Source organism: Bos indicus, chromosome 23 (genome assembly GCF_029378745.1).
Source record: "Bos indicus isolate NIAB-ARS_2022 breed Sahiwal x Tharparkar chromosome 23, NIAB-ARS_B.indTharparkar_mat_pri_1.0, whole genome shotgun sequence".
Classification (NCBI taxonomy): Eukaryota; Metazoa; Chordata; class Mammalia; order Artiodactyla; family Bovidae; genus Bos; species Bos indicus.
In genome coordinates, this window is record NC_091782.1 from 46,474,478 (window position 1) to 46,486,666 (window position 12,189).

A 12,189-nucleotide genomic window follows, 5' to 3' on the forward strand; every position below is an offset into this window, starting at 1 on the left:
AGTGTAATAAAAGGAGAAGAATCTGGGAACAGGACAAATAAAATGAAAGTGTTATTTTCTTGCATTTTCCTAAAAAAGAATAAAAGTTATAAATTGGTATTAGACTTTGATAAGTCAAAAAAATGATTGCTCTAACCTCTAGGCCACTCCCTAAAAGAATAATCAATGAGTGTGTTGCTTCCAAACTAATAGCAGGAAACCCTGAATCCTGTGAGCCCTGTTAGCAGCCCCCTAGAGGGTGGTTATCCAGGGCTGGTGGTGTGCAGTCACTCAGTTATGTCTGACTCTGTGACCCCATGGGCTATAGCCCGCCAGGCTCTTCTGTCCATGGGATTCTCCAGGCAAGGATACTGGAGTGGGCTGCCATGTCCTTCTCCAGGGGATTTTTCCAACCCAGGGATTGAACCCACATCTCCAGTGTCTCCTGCATTGTAGGCAAATTCTTTATCCTCTGAGTCATTGGGGAAGTGTAGTATGGGAAAACCAAAAGATGAGTATAATTAGTACAAAAGGTATTAAAAATGGAGAATGAAAAAGGAACATAAAGTAGATGGGACAACTAATAAAGCATTCGATAAGATGCCCTCCCCAAGCCTCTAGGAATGGAGATGCACTCAAGAAATGAGCTCACACCAGAGAGGCCTGACGCTGGTGGGCCCAGAGGAAGAAAGTGGAGGATACTCGGCAAGCAGCCTACTGCATGATTCCTGACTCCATGGGCCGTGCACAGTTCCCTCGAAGGGGTTCTTGACCCTCCCTGTCCTTCCCTTGTCAACGCCACTCTTTCACTCCATCCCCAGAGCCTCTCCCCAGAATTTCCAGGATAACTGAATTTTTAAAATGTACTATTTATTCTTTAAAACACATACTAAAAAGAAGCTCAAGAAATCCAAAAGTTAGTTCTTTGAACAAGAATAATAGAAAGAAGACAGAAATAACAACTTCAAGAGTAAAATAAAAACAGATAATTTTTTTTTAACCCTAAATAGTGATCCTGATTCTGAAAACATTACAAAAAAACATTATTCCGATACTTTTAAAGACATAGATGAAGTGGACAAATCCCTAAAGAAAATATAAAGTAGATGAGGAGAAATAGAACATTTTTGTAGTCCTTTTTCTATTAAGGATATTGAATCCATAATCAAAAGCCTTCCCAAAAAGAAACCTATCAGTTATTTAGGGGAAAAATGACATTCATTTTACCAAACTTTCAAAAAGAATATACAAAGAATATTCTTCATTTCATAAGACCAAAACAACCTTGATCCAAAAAATCTCCCTCAGATATAAACAAAACATTATAGGCTGATCTCACTCATGAACATAGAAAAATATAAATTCATCTTTAAGGAAACTACACATAAAGCAAGTTATATCTTTTCCAAATGTTTAGCAGGGGGAAAAAGCAAACATTTTTAAAAAGAAAAAATTTATTAAGAATATTCTGGAAAAAGAAATATGGAAGGTATCAAATGTAAAGCAGAAGACATAAAACAAGATGACAAAAGCAAGTGAAATTCTGTTAGTTTCAAAATTAAAATGTGAATGGATTCAACTATTTTGTTAAAAAGAAAAAAAATGAAGATTTTCAAATTTGATAAAAAGGTAAAAATCTAATCTCTTACTGTTTACAAGACACCTAAAACAGAAGGATTTTACTGGGGGTGATTTTACTGGGGATAAAAATAAAATGGTAAATGTATGCTAGGCAAAGATCAGTATCAGATCAGATCAGATCAGATCAGTCGCTCAGTCATGTCCGACTCTTTGCGACCCCAAGTACTACTATTTGACAATGAAAAAGGTATGAAGTGCTGATAAAAACTACAATATGGATAAACCTTTAAAAACATCACGTTCAATCAAAGAAGCCATACAAATGGTATGATACTGTTCATATAAAATGTCCAAAAAAGGGCAAACAATTTGAGACAAACTACATTAGTTGTTGCTCAAGGCTGGGGAGGGGAAGTGGAATAATGGCATGAGGTTACTTTTTAGGACGATGGCAATGTTTTCAATCAAATTTTAGTGATGGTTGTGCAACTTGGTAAATATACTAAATTCATTAAATCACATATTAAAATTGTATGAATTTTATGATATGTAATTATGTCAATAAAACTATCACAATTATCAGTTTAAGATAGTAAGCATAAAGTGAGATCCAAATAAATTATGTTATACTTACATGACAAAACTTTTCAAGTCATAGACTTTGTTTTACACTTCTTATTTTGTATTGGGGTATAGTAGATTAACAATGTCGTGATAGTTTCAGGAGAACAGTGAAGGGACTGAGCCATACACATATGTGAATCCATTCTCCTCCACACTCCCCTCTCACCCACGCTGCCACATGACGTTGAGCAGAGTTCCATGTACAGTATGTCCTTGTTGGTTATCCATTTTAAATATAGCCGTGTGTATGGCAACTATGAGTTTGCTCTCTAAGTCTGTGAATCTCTTTCTGTTTTGTAAATTCTTTTGTATTACTTCTTTTTAGATTCCACATATAAGGGATGCCATACAGTATTTCTCCTCTGTCTGACTTACTTCTAAAGTCATAATCTTTTATATACTAAATAGCATTGCATATTACACGTGCAAAGAATATTGGGAAAATTTAACTTTAAAGAAAATTGTGGAAATCAGATCTACAGAATGATTCCACTTCAGAAACCTGAACATTTGTATGTATTTTTTAGAAGAGAAATGTAGAAACGCTTACCCCCAAATTTCTAACACAGAATTAATACTTAAAGAAGATAGGATTGGAGGGGGCTGGAGTAAAATGTCACATTTTCTAAGATCACTTCTTTAGCTTTTGCAATGAGCTTTCTAACTATGTTGATTAAAATTTTCAACCCAGGCTTTGAGTTGAGGAAAGCAATAATATCAAGTGGGCGATAATGTAAGAATTAATATGAAGAACCTAGGAACGTGATTAGTGTGTACCAAGTCACTTCAGTCGTGTCTGGCTCTTTGCAATCCCGTGGACTGCATCCCGCCAGGCTCCTCTGTCCATGGGATTCTCCAGGCAAGAATACTGGGGCAGGTTGCCATGCCCTCCTCCAGGGGAACTTCCCGAACCAGGGACAGAACCTGTGTCTCTTGGGTCTCTTGCAATGGCAAGCGGGCTCTTTACCACTAGTCCCACCATCGGTAATGAAGGTTTAATGGATATAAATAAAACCCATCCCTCAGAAAGAGAGTGTCCCTGTGTTTCTGGTGCCCGAAGAATGGCAGGACTATTCCATCAGTTATGGAAAATCAGGTCCCCGAAGTGATTTGATTGGACAGAAACCTTGGATTTGCTGAGTCAATGCTTTTTCCTTCAGGTTGCTGCTGCTGCTGCTGCTGCTGCTAAGTCGCTTCAGTCGTGTCCGACTCTGTGCGACCCCATAGACGGCAGCCCACCAGGCTCCTCCTTCAGGTTGGATGTTAGTTAAACAAGGATGGCTCCTCTGTCCGTGGATTTTCCAGGCAAGAGTACTGGAGTGGGGTGCCATTGCCTTCTCCGAAAAAAATAATAATAAATAAATAATAAAGATTTCATTACCTCCTTATTGCTAGTACAAAACACCATTAAAAAAATAAAGGTTTCTTTTATAGTAAGTTCATAAAATTTTTGAGCAGGTGTTTCTGGAGAGTTTGCAATTTTGTTTCCTTTAGTGAAGCTGATTTGAGAATATTCATGTCCTTTGTTCTTGCCTGGAGAATCCCAGGAACGGGGGAACCTGGTGGGCTGCCGTCTATGGGGTCGCACAGAGTCAGACACGACTGAAGTGACTTAGCATAGCATGTCCTTTGTAGGCTGTACTACCTCCCAGGCCAGGCCCGTCTGATGCTGGTCACAGCTAGGAAGGTGCTGTCCACAGGTGGTGAGAAGGCTGAACTAGTGCAGTCAGTTCTGTGGTACAGTCATCAATTCTTCACCCCATCCCTCCCGCCTTGGGCTCCAAGGTAAAACCAAACAGCCTGGCCGGCACAGGGAGGATGTCCCCGCGGCTGCTTTTCTTGGCCAATTGCCAGAGTGACAATTCCAAGGAAATCAGAGGTTGTCCTTCCTCTTCCAAGAAGCAGAAGAGCCTATTTACCATTGCTGATCGTGTTCCCTTTGGGAATGGAAGTTTTCTTTGAGGGTGATCGCAAGAAATTATAGTGAGGCTCATTGATATTGGTCAGGAGTTTTTCTGGCTAAGAATTATGCCCTTGCTAGACCTAGTGAGAAAGGACTAGAGATTAAATAAAAAATTCAGGACCTTTCTCATCAAACCTACCACAACCTAGTCCCCAAATTAATAACTGAAAACAGTAAAACTTCCCAAAGCAGAAGTGGTACAATTTATTTTTTTTTATCATAGTGCTATAAATGCAACCAAAGATTTAAAATGGAAAACAAAAAGCCAAAATCCTCCTTCTTCCTCTAAGTCCAACTAACTGAAAATATTAAAACACCTATGTAAATAACATTTGAGTCAAAAAAGAAATTAAACGTGATTACAGATTTAAATATTATGAATATACATAGAGAGTGACCTTAAGGAAAACATTTATTATACCAATACAATGAAAGCTGCACTCTGAGGGAAAATATACTCATCTTAAATATTTCCTCCTTGGATTTATTGGGGGTATAATTGACCAATAAAATTTTTATTTATTTAAGGGTTCCAATGTGATGATGTGATATGTGTATACATTGTGAAATGATTACCCAATCATGCTTATTAACTGCCGTCACCCAGCATAGTGTCCATGTTTCTTCATGTGGGTGGTGAGAACATGTAAGGTCTTTTCTCTCAGGAAATTTCAAGTGTAGAGAACAGTTAGAGTCTCAGAACTCAATCATCTTATTACTGAAGTCCCAAATGCATTTTTATCACTAAACTAGGAAGAAAAAAAAAAAAAAACCTAAAAAAGTATTTAACTCAAAAAGCTAATATCACAGCAAAATAAACTAGGAAAAAGATAAGACATAAGTATTAAATAAATGCAAAAGTATAAAAATGAATCAAAAAAGAAAACTGATCAATACAAAAGACCACTTCCAAAATAGTCCAATAGAATTGATAAAAACCTGAGCAGGTCAGGAGATACACATATACATACATACATACATACATATATCTTAACTGATGATAAAATCATCATAATGAATCTACATAATTTTAACCGTGATCACTTTTAGTAAACTCTATTACAAAATGTGTTCTAAAATGTAAATAACATTCCTTGAAATAAATTTTAATATATTGCTTTGAATTGAAAAACGCAGTGTTTTCCTGATGCAAGGTAACTCTGGTTTAGTTGATAGATTTGAAAATGAGAAATGACTTAGCTAATTAGATTTCATAGCAGACATTTTCCATAAGTTGAATGCCCTAAATCCACAGCTCTACAGACATTAATAAAATACATATTTAAAGCTTGTGGTAAATTTTAAAAGATCCTTATAAAATCTTGCACTGAAAAAGATTTCAAAATGAAAAATAACGTGTTTTTCTTAACTCCCTATTTAAAAATAAGCTTTTATCTGAAGCACAACATACTTACAGAAAATGTCCACAGATCATGAATGTACAGTTCAGTGAATTATCACTAAGCAAAGTCACCTGTGTATCTACAACCTAAATTTAAAAAATAGAGCATTACCAACATCTCACACCTATCTTATTAATCTACCAGTACTTTTTAATGTAGTGTTTCGAACAAGTTACCATGAAGCAAAAATTAAACCCGAAACAAAAACAAACAGCAATAAAGAAATAGCTAAGAGAGGTGGTAGATTGGATTATTGGTTAGCAAGCATTCACTCCTCTACCCCTCGCATCCATGATAATAATACTCTTGGGCACCTGACTTTATTTGGCCAATGGAATGTGGGCAAAAGCATTGGTGCGCCAGATCTGAGCCTAGGGTTTAAGATGCTCCACATGCTTTTTACCGTGACCTGAGGAGCGACATGAGAAACGCTGGGCAAGCTGGAATCAAGATTGCTGGGAGAAGTATCAATAACCTCAGATATGCAGATGACACCACCCTTATGGCAGAAAGTGAAGAAGTAAAGAGCCTCTTGATGAAAATGAAAGAGGAGAATGAAAAAGTTGGCTTAAAACTCAACATTCAGAAAACTAAGATCACAGCATCCGGCCCCATCACTTCATGGCAAAATAGATGGGGAAACAGTGGAAACAGTGTCAGACTTTATTTTGGGGGGGCTCCAAAATCATTGCAGATGGTGACCACAGCCATGAAATTAAAAGACGCTTACTCCTTGGAAGAAAATTTATGACCAACCTAGACAGCATATTCAAAAGCAGAGACATTACTTTGCCAACAAAGGTCCGTCTAGTCAAGGTTATGGTTTTTCCTGTGGTCATGTATGGATGTGAGAGTTGGACTGCAAAGAAGGCTGAGTGCCGAAGAATTGATGCTTTTGAACTGTGGTGTTGGAGAAGACTCTTGAGAGTCCCTTGGACTGTAAGGAGATCTAACCAGTCCATCCTAAAGGAAATCAGTTCCAAATATTCATTGGAAGGACTGATGTTGAAGCCGAAACTCCAATCCTTTGGCCACCTGATGTGAAGAACTGACTCATTTGAAAAGACCCTGATGCTGGGAAAGATTGAAGGTGGGAGGAGAAGGGGACGACAGAGGTTGAGATGGTTGGATGGCATCACCGACTCAATGGACATGAGTTTGAGTAAACTCCGGGAGATGGTGCTGGACAGGGAGGCCTGGCGTGCTGCAATCCATGGTGTCATAAAGACTTGGACACGACTGAGCGACTGAACTGAACTGAGGAGAGCATGCCCACTATGCCTTCATACTGGATTCCAGAAGGAGACACAGAAAATGGACCAGAATTGACCCACGGCTTAAACCTGAGTTATCCCTACTGACCTACATACTTGCCAGGGAGAGAAATAACTGCTTTTCGATATAAATGCCTCTGAGATTTTGTTGGTTACACAGCAAAGGCCCACTACTATAATCTTCATTTGGTAGATCTCAGTAAAGTTTAAGTGAATTAATTCTAATGACTGGGTAGCATATCCATTCTTTGCTTTCAAGAAAATTGAAGAATAAATTAGTTTCGTCAAAAGATAGATTATTAAAAGTAATTTTATCGGTAGGTGATTTTTTGGCATATGATCCAGATGTGGTTAAATACATTGAGCAGCACTGCTGCTAACAAAACCTCCATTCCTGTCCATTTATATGAACAAGGTCTCTCAGGGATCACATCCAGATACATTTTATACATGAATAGAATTGATGTGAGCCCTGTCATTCAAGCCATGATCAATATTTATCCATGGATACACAAAAATAACCCAATCTTATTCATGTCATTAAGAGTTTTTTCCCAGTAATTAAAAAAAAATTGTCTAATGATTATTTATGGAAATATGTAATATAGGTAAGTTGTTTTGACCAATTATGTACTACTAACAATTCTAATGATAGCTCTATCCAAGAGGCAATTAACACTCAGAACCTTATGTTCACAGGTAATTGCAAAATTAAACATTCAATTTATATGTATATTCTTTGTTGTAGAAAATAATGGTGATTAACATAGTTTCAAAAATAAACATATATTAAAACAAATGCTCTGGGGGAGGAGGTAGTAGAAGGAAGATGGAAATATAGGGAGAAAAATATGAAGAACAATTTTTCATTGTTAAGATCTGATCCATATTTTTCTAAATCGAAGTATAGCTGATTTATGATACTGTGTTAGTTCTTAGGTGCACAGCAAAGTGATTCGGGTGTCTGTGTGTATGTATATTTTCCATTATACATTGTTGCTGCTGCTGCTGCGAAGTCGCTTCAGTCGTGTCCGACTCTGTGTGACCCCAGAGGCAGCAGCCCAGCAGGCTCCCCCGTCCCTGGGATTCTCTAGGCAAGAACACTGGAGTGGGTTGCCATTTCCTTCTCCAATGCATGAAAGTGAAAAGTGAAAGTCAAGTCGCTCAGTCGTGTCCGACTCTCAGCGACCCCATGGACTGCAGCCTACCAGGCTCCTCCACCCATGGGATCTTCCAGGCAAGAGTACTGGAGTGGGGTGCCATTGCCTTCTCCAACTATACATTGTTAGAAGATATTGAATATAGTTCCCTGCTGCTAAACAGTGACCCCTTGTTGCCCATCTATTTTCTGTATAGTAGTTTATATCTGTAAACCCTGTGCTCCTCATTTATCCCTCCCCCTTCCCTTTCCCCTTCCGTGACCTTTGTTTTCTTTGTTTGTGAGCCAGTTTCTGTTTTGTGTATAGATTCATTTGTATTGTTTTTAGATTCCACATATAAGTGGTATCATATGTTCATTTTTCTTTGTCTGACTTCCTTCACTTAGTATATTGATCTCTAGGTCCATCCACCTTGCCGTCATGTGGTACTATTTCTTTCTTTTTAATGGCTAAGTAATATTCCTGTAAACCAGTCTTCTGTCGATGTGCACCTGGGCTGTTTCCATGTTTTGGCTATTGTAAATACTGCTGCTATGAACACTGGGATGCATGTAACTTTTCAAATTAGGTATTCTTTTTTTATGACTATAGTCCTGAATGGGATTGGGGGTCATATGGTAGCCCTATTTCTAGTTTTTTAGGAACCTCCATACTGTTTTCCATGGTGGCTGCACCAATTTCCATTGCCATCAACAGTGTAGGAGGGTTCCCTTCTCTCCACACTCTCTCCAGCTTTTGTTATTTGTAGAGTTTTTGATGACACCTGTCCTGATCCGGAGAAGGCAATGGCACCCCACTCCAGTACTCTTGCCTGGAGAGTCCCATGGACGGAGGAGCCTGGTGGGCAGCAGTCCGTGGGGTTGCTCTCGAAGAGTCGGACACAACTGAGTGACTTCACTTTCACTTTTCACTTTCATGCATTGGAGAAGGAAATGGCAACCCACTCCAGTGTTCTTGCCTAGAGAATCCCAGGGACAGGGGAGCCTGGTGGGCTGCCGTCTATGGGGTCGCACAGAGTTGGACATGACTGAAGCGACTTAGCAGTAGCAACAGCAGTCCTGATCAGTGTAAGGTGATACTTCATTGTTGGTGTGATTTGAATTTCTCCAGTAATTAGCCGTGTGGAGCACATTATGTAATTCTGTTGCTAAAAAGAGAATTTGTCACTTTTAATATTTCTTACATCTGCATAGTCTCAAAACCTGGACACAAAAAACGACCTAACCTGCTTTTAAAATATTCAAAATATATAGTTCCAGTGGTTTGTAAGTTCATTTGTTAAAAATATTAAACTTTAACAACTTCTGATTATTTTAAAAGAACAACTGATTAGAGAGGTAAACATTTCCTAATATTTTAGCTGTTATCTATATAATTGAGTACAATGAATTAAAAAAGACGAAATCAATGACTTAGTAAGCTTGGCAATGATGCATTTATATTTTCCAGTTGGGACCTATGTGTTTCTGAGAGGTATCTCATGGGTTTCTGCTAGGGCAACTTAAAAAAAAAATAAATATCAAAACAAATTGAATTCAGAATAAAGAAATTTTTAACAAAGCGTTAAACCAAAATTTTTAAAAAAAGCTAATTTCATGACATAACTTGTACTAAAATATTAAGCCTATTTTTTTTTGCTGGGGGCTGGGGGTGGGAAAGGAAATGGGGAGATGCTGGTCTAAGAATACAGACTTCCAGTCATAAGATGAGTAAGTCCTAGGGATCTAATGTACAGCATTGTGGGTATAGCAAATAGTACTGCATCCCATACTTGAAAGTTGTTAAGTGAGAAAATCTTAAATATTCTCACCACAAACAAGACATAGGTTTCTGTGATGGGATGGAGACGTCACTTAATTATTTTGCAATATATGTGTGTCAAATCAACACATTGTACACATTAAACTTACACAATATTACTTGTCAATTATATCTCAGCAAACCTGGGGGAAAAAACTACTTCAGAGGAGCAAAAAAATTTTTTTTCTTTTAAAATTATATTACAGAGCTAATTTTCACCAAAAAGTGAAAATTAAAATAATTTATTTCACCTTTATCTTACCCTTAAAATTTTGTTATCAAGTTTGTTTTATAATGAATGCAATCCATGAGTAAAGTAGTCAATATATAAGATTCTTAAACAGGTGAATTGTGGTGCTTACTCAAACATTTTTAGAGCCTCCTTGGTGGCGCAGTGGATAGGAATCCACCTGCCAACTCAGGGGACATGGGTTTGACCCCTGATCCAGGAAGATCCCACACACAGCTCCCACATGCCACCGAGCGACTAAGCCAACGTGCCACAGCTGCTGAAGCCCACGCACCCTCAGGCCTGCGCTCCGCAGCTAGAGAAGCCTCACAACGAGAGGTCGGCACTCTGCAACCAAGAGTAGCCCCCCTCTGCCTGCTGCAACTGGAGATAGCCCGAGCAAAGCAGTGAAGATCCAGCACAGCCAAAAAATAAATACATAAAATTAGTAAAAATTGTTCTAATTGATAGCATGCATGGACAAAACACTTCTCCAAAAAACGATGCAAGTGCGTTAGAATAGCATGATGAAATAGATTGTCAGCGTGGAATGTATAAATAACCAAAATTGGCTCAATGTGTAGGAGATCCACCATGAATAAAATTGAAAAAGATGATAATTATCCCCCAAATTTGCCAAAACCAGATGATTTTATAGATGTTATTTTAGACTCTGAAATTATAGAGTTCTTTTGCAATTTAAAATATCCCAGAGAATAAAGAAAGATGGAAATCTTCCCAGTTTATTTTAACCTTATACCCAAACCTGATAAAATTATCACAATGAAAGAAAACTACGGCTAAATTTCACTTATGATTATAGAGGGGAAAAAATTCTAAATAAAATATCATCAATCCAGATGTATTAAAAGAACAACAAATTACTACCATAGTAAGGTTTATTTTTGGAATTAAGATGGTTTAGCAAGAAATCTATTAATGTAATAGGTATAAATGATAAAAATAATATTATATCAAAAGATAGCAAGTGTTCAATTTAGTTCAACACCCATGTTTGATAAAGTATTTAAGGAAACTAGAAAAAACGTTCCTTGAACATATCATATATTTGTATGCTGCTGCTGCTACGTCGCTTCAGTCGTGTCCGACTCTGTGCGACTCCATAGACGGCAGCCCACCAGGCTCCCCCATCCCTGGGATTCAGATAGAGAGATAATCTAAGAATCTGTGTATTTGTGTGTGTGTTTGTATATGAGTATATAAACATACACACAAATACACAGATTCTTAGATTATCTCTCTATCTCTCTCAATCTCTATATTTCTTTGTTTCAGAGCATTCCTATAGATGTCATAAATACTTGATGAAAACAGTTAATTACTACTCTTTGATACTGGAATATTAGCCAGTATAATAGAAAAGCTAAGTAAATTGTAACATATTCAGATAAAAAAGAGCATCATTGATACCAATGCTTGCAGCTAGAAAGTTCTTTAAATAAAAGAATTTTCAGTAAAATGGCCACCTGCAACACACACACACAGACATATTAATTACAAAACAGTTTTCCAATTATAACCAGCAATGACCAAGCAGAGAGCCCTTCTCTTCAGCAACAAATGACAGTAAATCATCCAGACATAAACTCAATTAGAAATACATACGACCCATAGGAAAACACTGACAACATTTTCCAAGGGACATGGGCAACTACAAAAAATACAGCTCCCGGATAAGAAAACTCAATATTAAGATTTTTTTTTGCCAAATTAATGGCAAATTTATCAGAATCCTAACAAATTTCTTTTATAACACATGACTGATTTCAACACTCAACTAGAAAAATAAACTGTAACAACCAAGAAAGTTTTGAAAGCTAAGAAAGAGATGAGGTTTTCTCTTATATTTTCAAAAAAAATTATCAAAATATAATAATTAAAACAGTGGTACTGGAATGAAAGGACAATGAACAGAATAAGAATCCTAGTATCTCAAGCATACTTAAGAATTTAATGCATGCTAAAGTGACATTTGTTAGCAATAGGAAAGAAATACACACTATTTTAAGATGATGTAGAAACAATTGGCTAATCATTTCAAAAAAAGACAAATATCCCATACCATATTAAAAGTAAATTCCTGACAAATTAAAGATTTTGAATATGTAAAACCATGTTTATAGTCAAGAGGAATTCTCCAAGCATGATACAGGGT